The sequence below is a fragment of the Ovis aries genome, chromosome 15, assembly GCF_016772045.2.
Source record: "Ovis aries strain OAR_USU_Benz2616 breed Rambouillet chromosome 15, ARS-UI_Ramb_v3.0, whole genome shotgun sequence".
NCBI lineage: Eukaryota > Metazoa > Chordata > Mammalia > Artiodactyla > Bovidae > Ovis > Ovis aries.
In genome coordinates this window covers 8,095,117-8,114,948 of record NC_056068.1, presented here as the reverse complement: position 1 = coordinate 8,114,948, position 19,832 = coordinate 8,095,117, and the positions used below count along the sequence as shown (strand labels likewise).

At 41.0% G+C, this 19,832-nt stretch overlaps 1 pseudogene; it reads right to left on the bottom strand.

Moving 5' to 3' along the window:
* Positions 1-1,244: 1,244 nt before the first annotated feature.
* Positions 1,245-19,029, bottom strand: LOC114118358 (elongation factor 1-alpha, oocyte form-like; annotated as a pseudogene).
* Between the last annotated feature and the right edge of the window lie 803 nt (positions 19,030-19,832).

The window sequence follows — 19,832 nt, the reverse complement described above, 5'->3', positions numbered from 1 at the left end:
GTTCAGAGGACATACTTCGTATGGTTCAACTCTTTTAAAATTTGTTGAGGTGTGTTTCATGACTCAGAATAGGGTCTGTTTTGGTGTACGTTCCACGGGTGCTTGAAAAGAGTGTGTATTCCGCTGTTGTTGGGTACAGTGTTCAATTAAGGTCTCTTAGCTCCTGTTAGCTGATGTTTTTGTTGAATTCTTTAGTCTTGTTGATTTCTAATTATTTCACCAATTACAGAGGAAGGGGGTTTAAAAGTCTCTATACCTGACTTGTCTATATCTCCTTTCACATCTATCAGTTTCTTTTAATTGAAGTATGAGTTACAATATTGTGTTAATTTCAGGTGTACCACAAAGTGATTCATATATATATATATATGTATATATGGGTATGTACATATACATTTTCTTTTCATTTTCAGATTATTTTCCATTATAAGTTGGGAGGGGCATGCTGGGCAGGAACAGAATAGATGGGAAGAGAGGATATGAATGGATATAGAGCTTTTCATACTAAGGCAAAGAAGTCAATAACAAGCAAATATCATATCATATCACATCATATTACTTTTATGTGCAATCTAAAAATAATTGTACAAAAAAATAAATAACTAAATAAAAATAATTGTACAAAGGAACTTGTTTACAAAACAAAAACAGACATAGAAAAGAAACATGGTTAACCAAAGGGGGAAGCGGAGTAGGGCGGGGAGGGATAATTTAGGTGTTTGGGGTTAACAGATACTCACTACTGTACATAAAATAGATAAACAAGAGGCTACTGTATATCACAGGGAACTAGAGGCAATATCTTGTGATAACCTGCAATGTGAAAAAATCTGAAAACGAATAGATATGGTTAGAGAGACACAGAGAAAGAACTGAATCACTTTGCTGTACACCTGAAACTAACACAACATTGAAATCAGCTATACTTTAGTAAAAAAAAAGTACATGTTAAAGAGAGGGTGGGTGAGAGGGACATACATGGTAGTGTTGGATTAGCCTATTGGCATTATGCCATTGTAAAATACTTGTAAGTGTGAGGGAAAACAGGAAAAGGATGGTATAGACCTCTGAGTGGTAAAACACTCTGAAGCCCACAGGCCTTGAATTAGTTGTTCATCAACACAGAGGTTCCTCACTGACCTTGTGCTTTCCTCATTGGAAGAAACCAGGATAGATAGCAAGTTTAAGCATTGTTATTAATTTTACTCAGTAAATACACAAAAGTGTCTTATACAGTGGAGATTGGCAAGGAAATGGCCGGGAGGAAAACATGCTTCATTTCTTGCTGTCCTTCACTGCCAACTTGGTGACCTTGCCCTCAGTGGATGTCTTCTTATCCACAGCCTTGATGACTCCAGTGGGTGCCATTTGCCTCATGTCCTGCACAACAAAATGGCCTGAAGAGGAAGGAAGAATGAGGCACAGAAGGGAAGATTCCTTTCCCTCAGTCAGAGGTCATTTCCTTCCCAGGGCTCAGCAGCCATCATCAGTCCCTGGCTCACTTAGAGCTGGGTATTCAGAGAAGGCCTCCACACACATGGCCTTGCTGGGGACCATCTGCACAATGGCCACGTCGCCCAACGTCAGGGCCTTGTTCGGTCGTCCTCCAGCTTGTTGCTAGAGCACCAGGCGATCTTTTCCCTCAATTCAGCAAACTTGCACAAGATGAATGACAGTCAGCACTAGGGAATAGCTGGTATTGTGTGGATCTGTCCCGTGTGATTCAAGATGATCACCTGGTGGGTAACTGGGGAGGAAAATAGAAGAGGTCTAATGGCACCTGTGATCTTGCACCAAATCTGGACCAACCTGGGGCCTCCCTCGAAATTAGGGTTACTTACAAGTGCTTCTACCACCTCTGACCACCAAGGCACTTGACCTCCTGGGAGCTTACCGGCGCCACAAAGCTTCCGGCCTCCTTCCTTCCTCCTTCCGATCATTCTTGTCATCCTCCTTCTGGTCATCTTGGCCACAAAGCCAAGATTAATATCCTTCACAGACACATTATTCACGCTGAAACCCACCAGGCAGAGCCTTGTGGTGCATCTCCACAGACTTGACCTCCATGGTGCCATTGCTGGAGGCAAAAGTGACAACCATGCCAGGTTTCAGGAAGTTGGTCTCTGTGGAGCCCACAGGCACAGTGCCTATGCAATAGGAGAAGGGCAGGCAGCCAGAACAATTCCAGACCCATCCAGTGAGAACTGGCTTCTTCGGTCAGGGGATCAAGGACCAAGGTCACCTGCAAGACTGGTGCCTGCATGCTCAGTCATGTCCAGCTTTTTTGCAACCCCATGAACTATACCCAGGCTTCTTTGTTCAAAGGATTTTCCAGGCAATAATACTGGAGTGGGTTACCATGCCCTCCTCCAGGGGATCTTCCCGACCCAGGGATTGAACCCTCATCTTTTGTGTCTCTTGCATTGGCAGGTGGGTTCTTTACCACTAGCATCACCTGGGCAGGACTGGTGGGAAGCGCTAAATCCAGTGACTGGTAATTTATGGTGTATCAGATAAACTGGAAATGCTGGGGGCTTTGACGCTTTATCCCAGATAGCAAGTCAGGATCTGAACCCTGGCAAGTCAGACACTGGAGCTCCTTCAACTCTATTCCTCAAGAAGTCTGATCACCTTACCTCCAGTCTTGGAGATGCAGCCTCAGGGCCTTGTTGACGGGGCAAGTGAGCAGCAGGCTAGAGTCCAGAACTTCCAGAGCTTCCAGCAGAGTCACCTCAGTGGCATTTTCCTCCTTTCACTCAACTTTCTGGCCCTTGAATCCAGACAACTGTGTGGATGGCCATCATGCAGATAGTCCCACCACTCCTAGACACCAACACCACAGGCGCCTAGCTGCCTCCTTCTCCTCTTCTTGATGGTCCTCTTGCTGTTCTCCCACACTTTAAAAGAGATGCCCTGTGGTGGCGGTAGACTGGCCAGAGTCCACGTGGCTGATGACAGTAGTATCGACACTGGTCCTCTCTTTGTTCATGGCAGCAGTTCCTTCCTCCGCTGCTTCTAAACTGGAGCACAGGGGTGGGTGGGGCCAGAACATTCCAGGCAGGCCTGCCTCTCTCCTCTCCTCCCCTCCATCCTGAACCTGAATAGCATCCCCCTCTGTACTTCACTGGTCTAGCCCAGAGTCTAGAACACGGTACTGGCAACTGAAAAATAAAACTGATTTTTGAGGCCCACACCCTAGCAAGAGTCAGAGACCCAGGACCATAGCTGGTACTTCCAAATAGTCCTGGCCCATCCATCTTTCTCCTGGGTGGACCTTCCCCAGAATGTGTGGAGGCTTAGCCATCCCCCCACCTCCCACATCCTCACTCCACCCCCACTCTTGACCCACTGTTTCTGTATAAGAAACCCTGACATTACATACTTTCAACTTGTCCCCTGCCCCCTGCAAATATCAGCCTCCAGGGAAAAGGAAACGAAGTTGATCCAGCAAGAACTGCAGTAGTTGTGAAGATAGTAAGTAAACATCAAGAGGTCTTGTCTCCTGCTTTTATAAACTTAGCACTGGACCCTCCTTCTGGTTCCACCCACATTTGATGCCCAGAGCCAAAATCAGTTTAGGAAATGCCATTTTCTAGTCTCAAGCCCAATTTTGCAGACTTCTTCCTTTAAAGATTGGACAAAGGATAAAGAGAAGGTAGATGACCAATGTTGATAGTAGCACTATTTAGCCAAGGATATGAAAGCAACCTAAATATCCATTGACAGATGAATGGATAAAGATATATGTATGTATATATAGAGAGATAAAGATATATATATGTATGTATACATAGCAACATATAGATAGAGATCTACACAACGGACTATTGTTGGTGTTCAGTCACACAGTTGTGTCCGATTCTTTGTGACCCCATGGACTTCAGCACGCCGGGTCTGTCCTCACTGTCTCCTGAAGTTTGCCCAAGTTCATGTCCATGGCATCAGTGATGCCATTCATACCCTCTTCTTCTTCTGCCCTCAATCTTTCCCAGCATCAGGGACTTTTCCAATGAGTCAGCTGTCTGCATCAGACTACCAAAATACTGAAATTTCTACTTCAGCATCAGTCCTTCCAATGAGTATTCAGGGCTGATTTCCCTTAAGATTGACTAGTTTGATCTTCTTGCTGTCCAAGGGACTCTCAGGAGTCTTCTCCAGCACCATAGATTGAAGGTATCAATTCTTCAGCTCTCTGCCTTCTTTACAGTCTATTGAACTATTACTCAGTAAAAAAAGAATTAGCAGCAACATAGAGGGACATGGAGATTCTCATACCAAGTAAAGAGAGGCAACAGAGTTGGACAAAAATCATGATATCATTTACTTGCAGAATCTTAAAAAAATAATACAAAAGAACTTATTTGCAGAACACAAACAGACTCATAGACACAGAAAACAAAGCTGTGGTTTCCAAAGGGGAAAGGGGATGGAGATTAAGGGGTAAATTAGGAGCTTGGGTTTAAGAGGTACACCTATTGCATATAAAATAGATTTTAAAAAACAAGGATTTACTGCATATCACAGGGAATTATAGTCAATATCTTGTAATACCTTATAAAGGAAAAGAATCCGAAAAAGAAAGACTTTACTGTACACCTGAAACTAACACAACATTGCAACTCACTTACACCTCAATTTAAAAAAACCAGTAGATGTGAAAGGAGATAAGGTCACAGTTACAAAGGCTTTAAATCCCCTTCCTCTGTAATTGGTGAAATAATTAGAAATCAACAAGACTAACGAAGAATTCAACAAAAACATCAGCTAACAGGAGCTAAGGTACCTTAATTGAACACTGTACCCAACAACAGCAGAACACACACTTTTCAAGCACCCGTGGAACGTACACCAAAACAGACCCTATTCTGAGTCATGAAACATACCTCAACAAATTTTAAAAGAGTTGAACCATACGAAGTATGTCCTCTGAACACAATGGAATTAAATCACTATCAGTAACAGGTTATAGGAAAATCTACAAACACTTGGAATCTAAATAATACACTCTGAAATAATCCATGGGTTTGAAAAGAAGTCTAAAGGGAAATAAAAATATATATTGAATTTAATGAAAATGAGAACACAACCTATTAACATTTAGGAACGCAGCTAAAGTAATCTTGAGAGAAGCCCATATAGCAATAAATAGAGATACATGCAACAACATGGTTGGATCTCAAGGGCATGTGCTGAGTGAAGAAAGCCAGTCTCATAAGGTCACATAGGGTGATTCCACTTAGATAGCATTCTCAAGAAGACAAAATTATAAAGATGGAAGAGAGATTGGTGGATTTCAGAGGTTAGAGCTGGTGGGCGGGGGTGGGTGTGTGTGATATAAAGGGGTTGCATGAGGGAGGTCTTTGTGGTGAAGAAACAGTCCTGTCCTCTTGATGTTGTAGTGGCCACACAAATCTAGATGTGTGTTAAAATGGCATAGAGCCATACACACATACACATTACACCAATATTAAATTTCTGGCTTTTATATTGTGCTATAATTATGGAATCAAGATTGCCGGGAGAAATATCAATGACCTCAGATATGCAGATGACACCACCCTTACGGCAGAAAGTGAAGAGGAAAGTGAAAGTGATGAAAGTGAAAGAGAGTGAAAAAGTTGGCTTAAAACTCAACATTCAGAAAACTAAGATCATGGCATCTGGTCCCATCACTTCATGGGAAATAGATGGGGAAACAGTGGAAATAGTGGCAGACTTTATTTGGGGGGGGGCTCCAAAATCACTGCAGATGGTGATTGCAGGCATGAAATTAAAAGATGCTTACTCCTTGGAAGGAAAGTTATGACCAACCTAGATAGCATATTCAAAAGCAGAGACATCACTTGCCGTCTAGTCAAGGCTATGGTTTTTCCAGTGGTCATGTATGGATGTAAGAGTTGGACTGTGAAGAAAGCTGAGGGCCAAAGAATTGATGCTTTTGAACTGTGATGTTGGGGAAGACTCTTGAGAGTCCCTTGGACTGCAAGGAGATCCAACCAGTCCATCCTAAAGGAGATCAGTCCTGGGTGTTCTTTGGAAGGACTGATGCTGAAGCTGAAACTCCAATACTTTGGCCACCTCATGCGAAGAGTTGACTCATTGGAAAAGACTCTGATGCTGGGAAGGACTGGGGGCAGGAGGAGAAGGGGACGATGGAGGATGAGATAGCTGAATGGCATCACCGACTGGATGGACCTGAGTTTGAGTGAACTCCGGGAGTTGGTGATGGACAGGGAGGCCTGGCGTGCTGCGATACATGGGGTCACAAAAAGTCAGACACTACTGAACAACTGGAATGAACTGAACTGATAATTATGTGAGATGTGACCATTGGAAGAAGATGAGTGAAAAATACACAAAACTTTTTGTATTATCTTTGCAACTCCCTGTAAATCTATACTTCAAAATGAAAAGTTTTTTTGAATGAATTAAAAATCATTGCCTTCCCTAATGAAATCACACCCTCTCATTAAATATTAATTGCAGTATTAAATCAATTGAATTTATAGCTACACAGTATGCACAGAGTCATTAAAAGGTAAGTCCAAACTATTCAGTTTTTTACACCAACTCTGTGTGTGTGTGTGTGTGTGTGTGTGTGTGTGTGTGTGTGTAGCTTTTTTAAATTCCTATGAGTGCTTATACACTTTCAAGACTTGGTTAATAAGTATTATCTTTCCTATGGTGTCTTCCTTGATCCCTCCACACCTACTCTACAAGGTGATGCTAATTTTATATTTCCTTGTGTTCCCAAAGCATTTTGAATCTATCTATGATATAGCAGTTAATGGCCTCTTTTACAATATTTGTTGATATATTGGTCTGCTCTATTAATAGAGCTTCTTGAGGGCAGATATTCTAATTTACCCTTTAACACATATCCACAGGCATGAACTATGCCCTCACATACTGTCACTGAATAAACCAAGCAATGCAAATAGTATTTAATAAGTTGTGAAAAGGGATAAACTATGAAACTATTCTATACCCTTTAATTCTAAAAGTCAAGGCAAAGTCTTGAAGGAAAAAAATTTTTGGTTTTGGACAACAATAAACAGTAAACTATTCTTTGTTATTAAAATACATCTTACACTTTGATATCAAAAAATTAAATTTTATATAAACTATATATCTAAAAGTATATCCCTTAAAACTCCAGTTCCATGATAGCTAAATACACCTCTATTATATTGAATCTCCTGCAGATACCAACTATAAACTCTGTGCAAAAACAAAACAAAATAAAACAAATAAACAGACAGAAAATAATGTACCTGAAGTTACTGTAGAGCAGTCAAACAGAATGAAATCATCACTTGGACAAAGAGAGAGGAGACTACCGTAGAGAGTTTTTCCTGTTCTTTTGAATTTTAACCCAAGGGTCAAGGCACTCAATATCCAATGGGTTTACTAAAACTATTTATTGAAAAGCTATAGATAGTCCTTGTAGACTGAAGAAATATAAGAATTTAGGAAACTACAGCAACTGGATAGTAAAGGAAGAATTTTGAAAAATAGAGATAAAATAGAGAGGCCCCTCAGCTCCTCTCTCTCTCTCTTTAGTTGCTCAGTTGTGTCTGATTCTTGTGACCCCATGGACTGTAGCCTACCAGGCTCCTCCATCCATGGGATGCTCCAGGCAAGAATGTTGGAATGGGTTACCATTTCCTTCTCCAGGGCATCTTCCCAACACAAGAATCAAACCCGGGTCTCCTGCTTTGCAGGCAGATTCTTTACCGACTGAGCTGCAACTTCTCTCTATAACTGTGCTCAAATCTCTGTAACCCCTGAACCATGCAACCAAAATTCACCCAGCTAATAATAAAGGAACATGCTTGAACCTGGAACTTCCACCCAAGAGAAAGAGTTTTCCTCTTGACTCCAAACAAGTTAATTGTCTGCTTAAACAAGCAAACATTGAAAAAAATAAACATCAAACAAGCAAAAATCAACCTTTCTCATAAGCAAGTTACAAAATTTGGAGCCATCTCACATAATATGCAAAATGTATAGAATATAATGCCAAATCACTTTACAAATGAAGAATCAAGAACATATCAACAATTCTCGAGGGAAAAAAAATCAACAGAAACTAATTCCAAGATAACCTATGTGTGAGAATTAGTAGACAAAGATGTTATGCCCGCTGTTACAACTCTGCTCAGTGATGTAAAGGAAAATATGCTTGTGATGAATAAGAAGATAGAAAATATGAGCAAAGGAATAGAAACTATAAAAGTAAACCAAATGTAAATTCTAAAATGAAAAAATGTGAAAACTGAAAAATATACTGGATAGGCTGAAAGCAGAAAGGATACATAGTGGAAAGGACCCAGCAAACTGAAAAACAGATCATTCTAATTATCCATTCTGAGTAACAGAAGAAAAGAATGAAACCAAATGATCATGGTCTATAGAAAAGAAAAAAAGTAGCTAACAAGTATAATTGAAGTTCCAGAAGGATAAGAGATAATACAATAGAAAAAGTTTGAAGAAATAATAAATTTAAAATTCTCAAGTTTTGTAAATATATATATGGATTCAAAAAGCTCAGTACATTCCAAGTAGAGTAAGTGCAAAGGAAACCACATGCTTAGGGGCATCACAGTCACACTGCTAAAAAACAATTTTTTTAATCAGAAGCAAAAATGCAGTGAAGGCATCTAGAGAAAATATTATACATTATATATGCTGCTGCTGCTAAGTCACTTCAGTCGTGTCCAACTCTGTGTGACCCCATGGACTATAGCCTACCAGGTTCCTCCAGCCATGGGATTTTCCAGGCAAGAGTACTGGAGTGGGTTGCCATTTCCTTCTCCAGAGTCTCTTCCAAACCCAGGGATCAAACCCAGGTCGCTCGCATTATAAGCAAGATGCTTTACAGTCTGAGCCACCAGGGAAGGAGACAACAATTTGAATGTCCATAATTTCTCATTAGAAATAGCAGAGGAAAAATTGTTACCGAAAGGAATTTGTGGGTCTAGATACTCACTGCCAATAAACAGGCCAACTTGATGGAAAGGAAACTTTGTTTTATTTCAGACGCAAGCAATGGTCAGGGGAGGTGGGAGAGACAGACATCTACCCAAAGGCCAGTTCCCCTCCCCTGACAAGCCAGGGGTCAGAGCTTTTATAGACAGAGTGAGGGAAGGGTATTCCATGCAGAAACAGCATAGTGATCTCTGACAGTCAACTCCAAATTTGTCATCAGTGGCCTGACCAGCATCATCTTAATTGGTTCAGATACAATTGCTCTTCAGTTCAAGGGTCCATTTGTTCCCATTGTTTGTGGTCAGTTCTCAGAATTGTGGCAGCTCATGTCCTGGGTACACCCTGGTCATCATGTAGCTAACTTCTCCAACTGGTGTTTTGATATCTATAAGATCGCTCACAGGACATGACTCAGAATATTATCTTTAGCCATTGAGAAAGAGCTAAAGGTGCTTGGCTATGTTTAATGACTACATTATTATTATTTGATCTCCTTTGTCTGTTTTCCTTTGTTCCAGCATTTCACACTTCTTTGATTAAACTTATTCTTTGACTGAAATTGTCCACAGGTAAAAGGCAGACATAGGACATGGTGTGTGTGTGTGTGGTGGCGGGGGTGGGGGGGGGGTGCGGGGTGGAAGGACCACATGGTCCTGCTCTGTTCCAATAAGACAGCAAAACACAACTCACAGATAAAGAACCAAAATCACCAAAAACTAATCAAACTGATCACATTGACCACAGCCTTGCCTAACTTAATGAAACTACGGGCCATGCCATGTAGAACCACCCAAGATGGATGTATCCTTGTAGGCAGTTCTGACAAAATGTGGTCCACTGGAGAAGGGAATGGCAAACCAGTATTCTTGCCTTGAGAACCCCATGAACACTATGAAAAGGCAAAAAGATAGGATATGGAAAGATGAACTCCCCAAGTCAGTAGGTGTTCAATATGCTACTGGAGATCAGTGGAGAAGTAACTCCAGAAACAATGAAGAGACGGAGCCAAAGCAAAAACAAAACCTGACTGTGGATATGACTACTGATGGAAGTAAAATCTGATACTGTAAAGAACAATACTGCATAGGAACCTGGAATGTTAGGTCCATGAATCAAGGTAAATTGGAAGTGGTCAAACAGGAGATACCAAGAGCGAACATTGACATTGTAGGAATCAGCGAACTAAAATGGACTGGAATGGGTGAATTTAATCCAGATGACCATTATATCTACTACCGTGGGAAAGAATCCCTTAGAAGAAGTAGCCCTCATAGTCAACAAAAGAGTCCAAAACATAGTATTTGGATGCAATCTCAAAAATGACAGAATGATCTCTGCTTGTTTCCTAGGTAACCATTCAATATCACAGTAATTCAAGTCTATGCCCCAACCAGTAATGCTAAAGAAGCTGAAGCTGAATGGTTCTATGAAAACCTACAAGATCTTCTAGAACTAACACCAAAAACGATGTCCCTTTCATCATAGGGGACTGGAATGCAAAAGTAGGAAGTCAAGAGATACCTGGAGTAACAGGCAAATTTGGCCTTGGAGTACAAAAGGAAGCAGGGCAAAGGCTAACAGAGTTTTGAAAAGAGAATGCAGTGGTCATAGCAAACACCCTCTTTCAACAACACAAGAGAAGACTCTACACATGGACATCACCAGATGGTCAAAACTGAAATCAGATTGATTATATTCTTTGCAGCCAGTGATGGAGAAGCTCTACACAGTCAGCAAAAGCAAGACTGGGAGCTGACTATGGATCAGATCATTAACTCCTTATTGCAAAATTCAGACTTAAATTGAAGAAAGTAGGGAAAACAACTAGATCATTCAGTTATAACCCTAAATCAAATCCCTTAAGATTATACAATGGAAGTGACAAATAAATTCAAGGAATTAGATCTGCTAGACAGAGTGCCTGAAGAACTATGGTTGAAAGTTCATGACATTGTAGAGAAAACAGTGATCAAGACCATCCCCTAGGAAAAGAAATGCAAAAAGGCAAAATGGTTGTCTGAAGAGACCTTACAAATAGCTGAGAAAAGAAGAGAAGCTAAAGGCAAAGGAAAAAAAGAAAGATATACCCATTTAAATGCAGAGTTCCAAAGAATAGGAACAGAGAGATAAGAAAGTCTTCCTTGGTGATCAATGCAAAGAAATAGAGAAAAACAATAGGATGGGAAGCATTAGAGATCTCTTCAAGAAAATTAGAGATACCAAGGGAACATTTCATGCAAAGATGGGCTCAATAAAGGACAGAAATGGAAGGGAACTAACAGAAGCAGAAGATACTAAGAAGAGGTGGCAAGAATACACAGAAGATTTATAGAAAAAAGATCTTCAAGACCCAGGTTATCATGATGGTGTGATCACTCACCTAGCCAGACACCCTGGAATGCAAAATCAAGTGGGCATTAGGAAGCATCACCACAAACAAAGCTAGTGGAGGTGATGGAATTCCAGTTGAGCTATTTCAAATCCTGGAAGATGATGCTGTGAACGTGCTGCACTCAATATGCCAGCCAATTTGGAAAATGCAACAGTGACCACAAGACTGGAAAAGGTCAGTCTTCATTCCAATACCAAAGAAGGGCAATGCCAAAGAATTTTCAAACTATTGCACTCATCTCACATGCTGGCAAAGTAATGCTCAAAATTCTCCAAGCCAGACTTCAGCAGTATATGAACTGTGAAGTTCCAGATGTTCAAGCTGGATTTAGAAAAGGCAGAGGAACCAGAGATCAAATTGCCAACAACCACTGGATCATTGAAAAAGCAAAAGAGTTCCAGAAAAACATATACATCTGCTTTATTGACTATGCCAAAGCCTTTGACTGTGTGGATCACAACAAACTGTGGAAAATTCTTCAAGACATGGGTATACCAGACCACCTTACCTGCCTCCTGAGAAATCTGTATGCAGTTCAAGAAGCAACAGCTAGAACTGGACATGGAACAAAGAGATTGGATCCAAATTGAGAAAGTAGTATGTCAAGGCTGTATATAGCCACCCTGCTTATTTAACTTATATGCAGAGTACATCATGTGAAATGCTGGGCTGGATGAAGCACAAGCTGGTATCAAGATTTCTAGGAAAAATATCAATAAACTCAGATATGCAGATGACCCCACCCTTATGCCAGAAAGCGAAGAACTAAAGACCCTCTTGACGAAAGTGAAAGAGGAGAGTGAAAACGTTGGCTTAAAACTCAACATTCAAACAACAAAGATCATGGCATCTGGTCCCATCACTTCATGGAAAATAGATGGGAAACAATGGAAACAGTGAGAGACTACTTTGGGTAGGGCGGGTGCTCCAAAATAATTGCAGATTATTTTGGTTACTGCAGGCATGGAATTAAAAGATCCTTGCTCCTTGGCAGAAAAGTTATGACCAACCTAGACAATATATTAAAAAGCAGAGATATTACTTTGCTGACAAAGGTCCATCTAATCAAAGCTATGGTTTTTCCAGTAGTCATGTATGGATGTGAGAGTCAGACTATAAAGAAAGCTGAGTGTTGAAGAACTGATGCTTTTGAACTGTGGTGTTGGAGAAGACTCTTGAGAGTCCCTTGAACTGCAAGGATATCCAACCAGTCCATCCCAAAGGAGATCAGTCCTGGGTGTTCATTGGAAGGACTGATGTTGAAACTGAAACTCCAATACTTTGGCCACCTGATGCAAAGAACTGACTCAATGGACAGGACCCTGATGCTGGGAAAGACTGAAGGTGAGAGGAGAAGGGGACAACAGAGGATGAGATGGTTGGATGTCATCACCCACTTGATGGACATCAGTTTGAGCAAGTTCTGGGAGTTGACAATGGACAGGGAAGCCCAGCATTTTGAGTCCATTTCACAAGGAGCTGGACATGACTGAGTGACTGAATTGTATTGAGAACAAAACTGTTAAATGTTATAAAATTCCCTGAAAACATTATTTCTTATAGTTATCCAAGAAATACCAAATAATTTTAATAATTCTGTTAACATGCAATCACATATATATGAAAATAATATTTTTCATTTCTTTTCACAAATTTTCATGTCTCACATCACAGAACTCTTAAGTGAATATTTAGCACAATGTTAGGAGCGTAAACACACAGTAGCATATCTCTATATCAATTAAAACTGCCTAAGCTATAGATCCTAAATATCATGTGTCCTTGTTATTGTCAACAATCTAAAGTTTAACGTTCACATAAGACTCCAACAGGGCATGCCAGTTTACTTTCTACGTGTTTTTCACTGAATTTTCTAGTATTCAAACTACAATAATTGTACTAAGCATTCCCTTTCTTCATGTTCTTTATCTTTTCTCTCCCTTTACTCCTGGTGCTTGATTTCATTCTGACATCAATACAGAGGAATTGAAGGAGTACAAACTTAAGGAAAGAAATATGAATTTATTCAGCTTTATCTGCTTGTTCATTCTATTATTTAATAAATGTTTGCAATAAATTCCAAATGAATGAGGAAACTGCTAAGACAGCTATTTGAAATAACAGGTATTGGAGGGGAGTACCTTCCAAAGGGCTTCCCTGGCGGCTCAGACTGTAAGGCATCTGCCTGCAATGCGTCAGACCCCAGTTCGATTCCTGGGTTGGGAAGATCCCCTGGAGAAGGAAATGGCAGTCCACTCCAGCACTCCTGCCTGGAAAATCCCATGGACAGAGGAGCCTGATAGGCTACAGTCCATGGGGTCGCAAAGAATCAGACACGACTGAGCGACTTCACTTCATCTCACTTCACTTCACGTTCCAAAGAGCAGCACTGGAGAAAGCAAAGGCCTAACATGAAAAATGAGCCTGGTGTGTCTAAGGAGTGCGGGCCTGAGTGCTGAGTCGCTTTAGCCCAATCCCACTCTTTCTTTGCTATGAATCATAGCCCGCCAGGCTCCTCCATTCATGGCATTCTCCAGGCAAGGACACTGGAATGGGTTGCCATTTCTACTCCAGGTGATCGTCCTGACCCAGGGATCAAACCCATGTCTCCAGTGTTGGCAGGTGAGTTCTTTACCACTAGCGCCACCTGGGAAGGCCATGTGTCTGAGTAGACTCAGCCCTTCGGTTAGCAAAGTATAAAGAAGGGGAGACTGGAGCAGATCAGGGCTGAGAAGTAAACAGAGGCCTGGAAGACCATGAGAAAGGGTTGGGCTTTATTCTAAATGAGATGGCAAGCCTTGGGTTTTAGGCTGAAATCAGTGTTTAAACATTTCTAAAAATTCTGCCAGTTGCTCTATGACAGCAGATTAAAGAGGATCCAAGGGTCAAGGCAGTATGCCCATTAGAGTGTTAAAGACCTCTGAGGTTAGGGTGTTGTAGACCTCCCTGGTAGTGGTTTATATTGACATAACTCAACAAAGAGCTGCAAATTAGGAATGAGAAGAAGAGGTGGGCTCCAAAAGGAATCCCAGATTTTTGGCTTAAGTCTGCATTGATGGTGTTGGAGCAGGGTTACAGAGGTGCAGGGGATGGACAGAGGTACAAGGTGTAAGGGAGGGAAAGTTTTAAAAAGAAAAAAGAATGAAGAAATGTGATGAGGAATAGAGAGTTTATAAAAGAGACCTTTGCTGGTAGCTTATGGTGAAATACATGGTCATATGGATGTAGTTTAGAGGAATGGATATGATTACCCAGTGAGTGTGTGTATATTGAGATTGTGTGTAAAATCACCATTTAAAAAGACTGAGAAGAATCATCCAGATGAGTTAAGAAAAATCATGTATTGGAAACAAAAGGAGGGTGCTTTAAAAAGAGAATAGAAAACTTCCTGTAATTCTGAACACCCTATAATTTTCAGCTTGTAACTTTTTAAACCTTGTAACCACCTTACCTGCTTCCTGAGAAACATGTATGCAGGTAAAAAAGCAATAGTTAAAACCAGACATGGAACAATGGACTGTTTCAAAATTGAGAAAGTATGTCAGGGTATATAGTGCCACCTTGCTTATTTAAATTATATGCAGAGGCCATAATACCAGGCTGGGTGAATCACAAGCTGGAATTAAGATTGCAGGGAGAAATATCAATAACCTCAGATATGCAGATGACACCACCCTAATAGAAAAAAGTGGAGAGGAACTAAAGAGCTCCTTCATGAAGGTGAAAGAGGAGAGAGAAAAAAACTGGCTTAAAACTCAACATTCAAAAAGCTAAGATCATGGCAACCAACCCATCACTTCACGGCAAATAGATGGGGAAACACTGGAAACAGTTAGAGACTTTATTTTCTTGGACTCCCAAATCACTGTGGATGGTGACTGCAGCCAAGAAATTAATAGATGCTTGTTCCTTGGAAGAAAAGCTATGACCAGCCTAGAGAGTGAATTAAAAGCAAGGACATCACTTTGCTGACAAAGGTCTATATAGTCAAAACTACGATTTTTCCAGTAGTCATGTATGGATGTGAGAGTCGGACCATAAAGAATGCTGGCACCAAAGAATTGATGTTTTGAACTGTGGTGCTGGAAAAGACTTTTGAGAGTCCCTTGAACTGTGAAGAGATCAAGCCAGTCAATCCTAAAGGAAATCAACCCTGAATATTCACTGGAAGGCTGATGCTGAAGGTGAAGCTCCAATACTTTGGCCACTTAATGTAAAGAACTGAATCACTGGTAAAGACGCTGTTGCTGGGAGAGATTGAAGGCAGAAGAAAAAAATGAAATCACTGGATAGCATCACCAATATACTCAATTAAGTCCATTGAGCATGACTCAATGAACATGAACATGGGCAAACTCTGAGAGATGGTGAGGGATAGGGAGGCATGGTGTGCTGCAGTCCATGGGATCGCAAAGAGTCAGACATGACTTGGCGACTGAACAACACCAACAACAACCAGCAGGGCATGTCCAGTCTGAAGTATTTCCTATTGGACAAAAATGTAATAATTTAAAGAATAGTATTGAAACATATACATTGCCATATGTAAAACAGAGAGCCAGTGGGAGTCGGATGTATGACACAGGGAACCCAAAGCCAAAGCTGGTGCTCTGTGACAACCTGGAGGAATGGGGTGGGAAGGACGGTGGGAAGGGGGTTCAGGGGGTAGGGGACACCTGTATGCTTATGGCCAACTCATGTTGATGTAGAGCAAAAACCATCACAATATTGTAAAGTAATTATCCTCCATTAAATAATTTGTTAAAAAAAGAAAAAAATGTGATAATTTAAATATGAAGAAAACAATAATTTAATTGATAAAAACATAATAAAATATTTTCAAATCCCTATGTTCTTGATCATACTAAAAACAACCCCATTGCTCACTTTTGGAGGATGATAGAGAATCAGTTATTCTATTCTGTACACTGGCAAATAAAACAAAAGTGTCAATATTCAAGACATTGAAAAAGGCTATCCAATTATCCACTGAGAGTCTTGGGGAGATATAATGGACATGCTAGGAAATTTCAAAGATGGATTTGGGAACATGGAAAATGTGAAAGAGAGCTTAGGTGGGAAAACATAGGACAACACATGGGGTTATGCTCGCTTGCTCAGTCATGTCCAACTCTTTGCGACCCCATGGGCTGTAGCCACCAGGCTCCTCTATTCATGGGATTTTCCAGGCAAGAATACTGGAGTGGGATGCCATTCTCTTCTCCAGGGGATCTTTCTGACCCCGGATAAACCCTGGATATATGTCTCCTGCACTGGTAGGCAGATTCTTTGCCGGTAGTGCCACCTGAAAACCCCATATGGTGTTGATACTTTTATTCTGAGAAGGTTTTAGTTACTTGAGGTACTCATTAGCCATATTAGGAGCTAACCAAACATGTAATGGAATTTTTTACGACAAATGCACCAGAGAAAAGAAAGAAACCAAGGATTTCTCAGTGGAACAGTAGTTGAAGATTCCACCCCTCTCTTTATTTCAAAAAACCTCTGATTTTTGACATCTTTTCTTCTGACATCCAATTAGTTAACGATGGCCTTCATTTTTTCTCCCTTCCGTATAGCCTGTATTCCATCTTTAATCTCTTCTGTGTTGAATTTCTGGTAATGTGCAGTAATGGTTGTTTATTTTTGTGGTGTATACATCTAAAGAATCTACAAATGTGTGGTGTCATGTATTTACCACCATGGATCCATACGGAAGAGTTCTGATCCCCAACCCACACCCAGCCTCCCTGCCTCCAAATTCCCACGTGCTACGCTGTTAAAGACAACTCTTCTGCCCACCCAATGGTTCCAGACATCATTTGTTTGGACTTGATTTCCTTCCTATAGTTTTTCCTTTTGCAAAATGTCATACAATTGTAATATACCATGTAGCCATTCAGATCTGAGTTTTTTCACTTAGCCAAATGCATTTCAGATTCATCTACATTTACACATGAATTTATAGTTCATTTTTCTTCTTGCTGTACAGTGTTCCATTGTATGGATGTAACTCAGTTTTACTTTTCTAGTCACCTGTTGAATGATACCTATTTGTTTCCACTTTTTACTATTACAAGCAAATCTGCTATAAGTATTTATGTATAGGTTTTTGTTTGGGTCATATGGTAATTACATGGTAATTATATGGTAATTACATTATAATTTAACTTTATAGAGATCTGCCATTCCACTTTCTAAAATGGTTATATTGTCTTACATTGTCACCAGTAGTAAATGAGAGTTCCAAATGATCCACATCTATGTGAATACTAAAAAATCTTTTCAGTTTTTTAAACTTTAGATCTACTTTAGGTATGTTGCAGTTGTCTTATTTTTGGTTTGAGTAACATTTTCCTAATAATTACTGATGTTGAGCACCTGTTTTCGACTTTTTAAATTGTGAAGTACAGTTGATTTACAAGTTTATATTAATTTCAGGTATGTAACATCACTGTTGGAAATGTTTATAGGCTATACTTCATTTAAAGTTAGTATAAAATGCAGGCTATATTCCCTGTGTTGTACATTATATCCTTGTATCTTACTTATTTCATATAGAAATATATATGTATGTATGCGACTGAAGCGACTTAGCAGCAGCAGAAGCAGCATGTATGTATAGTAGTTTGTATCTCTTAATCCCCTCCCCTTCTTCTGTTTTACCATATTTTTTTCATTTCCGTTATAAGGCTTCCCTGGCGACTCAGATAGTAAAGAATATGCCTGCAGTGCAGGAGACCTGGATTCAATCTCTGGGTCAAGAAGATCCCCTGGAGAAGGGAATGGCTACCTCCTCCAGTATTCTTGCCTGGAGAATTCTATGGACAGAGGAACATGGCAGGCTGCAGTCCATGGGGTCACAAAGAGTCAGACACGATTAACCAGCTAACACTTTCACTTTCACTGTATTCTTCAGTTCTCATTGGTTCTTTTTTATATTTTCTAGTTCTTTATTGAAATTCTCACTTGCACATCTACTGTTTTCCCAAGTCACTTAATATCCTTATTGCTATTTCTTTCAACTTTTCATCAAGTAAATTTTTTATCTCTCTTTCATTAGGGTTTTTCAGGGTTTTTTTCTTGCTTTTTCATTTGAAACATATGCTTATGTCTTCTCATTTTGTTTAACTTTCTCTGTCTCTATGAAATTAGGTGAAACAGTTATCTATCCCAGTCTTGAAGGCATATCCTTGTGTGGGAGCATCCCTTTGCAGCATATGTATGCCTAGCAGCTTTGGCAGGAGAGCTGAATCTGAAATGATCTCAAACTGAATCTTCCCTCCTGGTGCTCTGGCAACCACCTTTCTGGGAGGTTGGCCTGGAATCAGAAGAGCTAGAGTCAGAGCCAGGTATGAGCCAGGGCTAGAGGGCAACCACTGCCCTATCATGGGTGGGGCCAGGGCCCAAGGAGCTGGAGCAGGAGCGTGGATGGTGTTGGATTTCCTCCCAGATGTGATAACCATCTCCATGATGACTGAGGCTACGGCTGGAGCCTGAGGTCCTGGGGCTGCACTTTTGCACTCTTTTTACTATTTCCCAGGTGTACCATCTTGGTTAGAGACCAGGTCAGGAAGGGCTGAAGGGCTGGAGTCACAGTACTGAGCTGTTTCCACATGTTCCCAGGTCTGCATGTGGATGCGCATACCTGCGGTGATGGCCTCCACCCCAGAGCTGGTTCCACTCCCTCCCAAGGCTACACAGGCTCCTACTCTGGTCAGAGGCAGGGTCAGGGCCCAAGTCAACTCCATTCCTTTCAAATATGCGCAGTCTTCCTGGCAATGGCTGCCTCCATCTTAGCAGGAAAGCAGGAGATGCTGGAGCAGGAGCCCTATGGTGCTGGAGGTCATGTTCAGGTGGTCCTGCAAGCTGGCCAGAACAGGAGGCAATTTTCGATATAGACTCCACAGTGTTCCCAAGAGGAAGCAAGATTCTGGGTTTCTTACATCCCTCTCGTAAATCTCTCTGGCTTGCAAACCAACTAAGAGGTTTGTCTTCCTGGTGTCAGATCCCTTGACTGCTGTGCCTAGTGTGTGCCTTGAACCCCTCAGCCCCCAGCGGGGGACTCTCTGAGCCAATGATATTCCCATTTTCTTTGAGTGACCCACCGGGAGTTCAGGTCCCAACTAGATCACTTCTCCCCTCCTATCGAGCCAGCATGGTTCTTCCTTTACAGCCTCGGCTGTAGAGGAGCCAGTATGCTCGTCTTCAGGTCCATTTCAGTGAGAGCTGCTCTACGTGTAGTTGTAGATTTGATGCTGTCAAGTGATATGACCTTCATTTTAAAGACTCTCTCTTCCTATGACTTACTCGCATCCTTTTAGACTGTTCCAGGCCACTGCTCCCTTTCCTAGTCCCTCACTCACTTGCACCTTCCAGCCACCTTCCTCCTGTGGTGCTTTCCCCTGGGCTTATAAGCATGCACCCCTTCTTTGTGCTGCCATTGAAT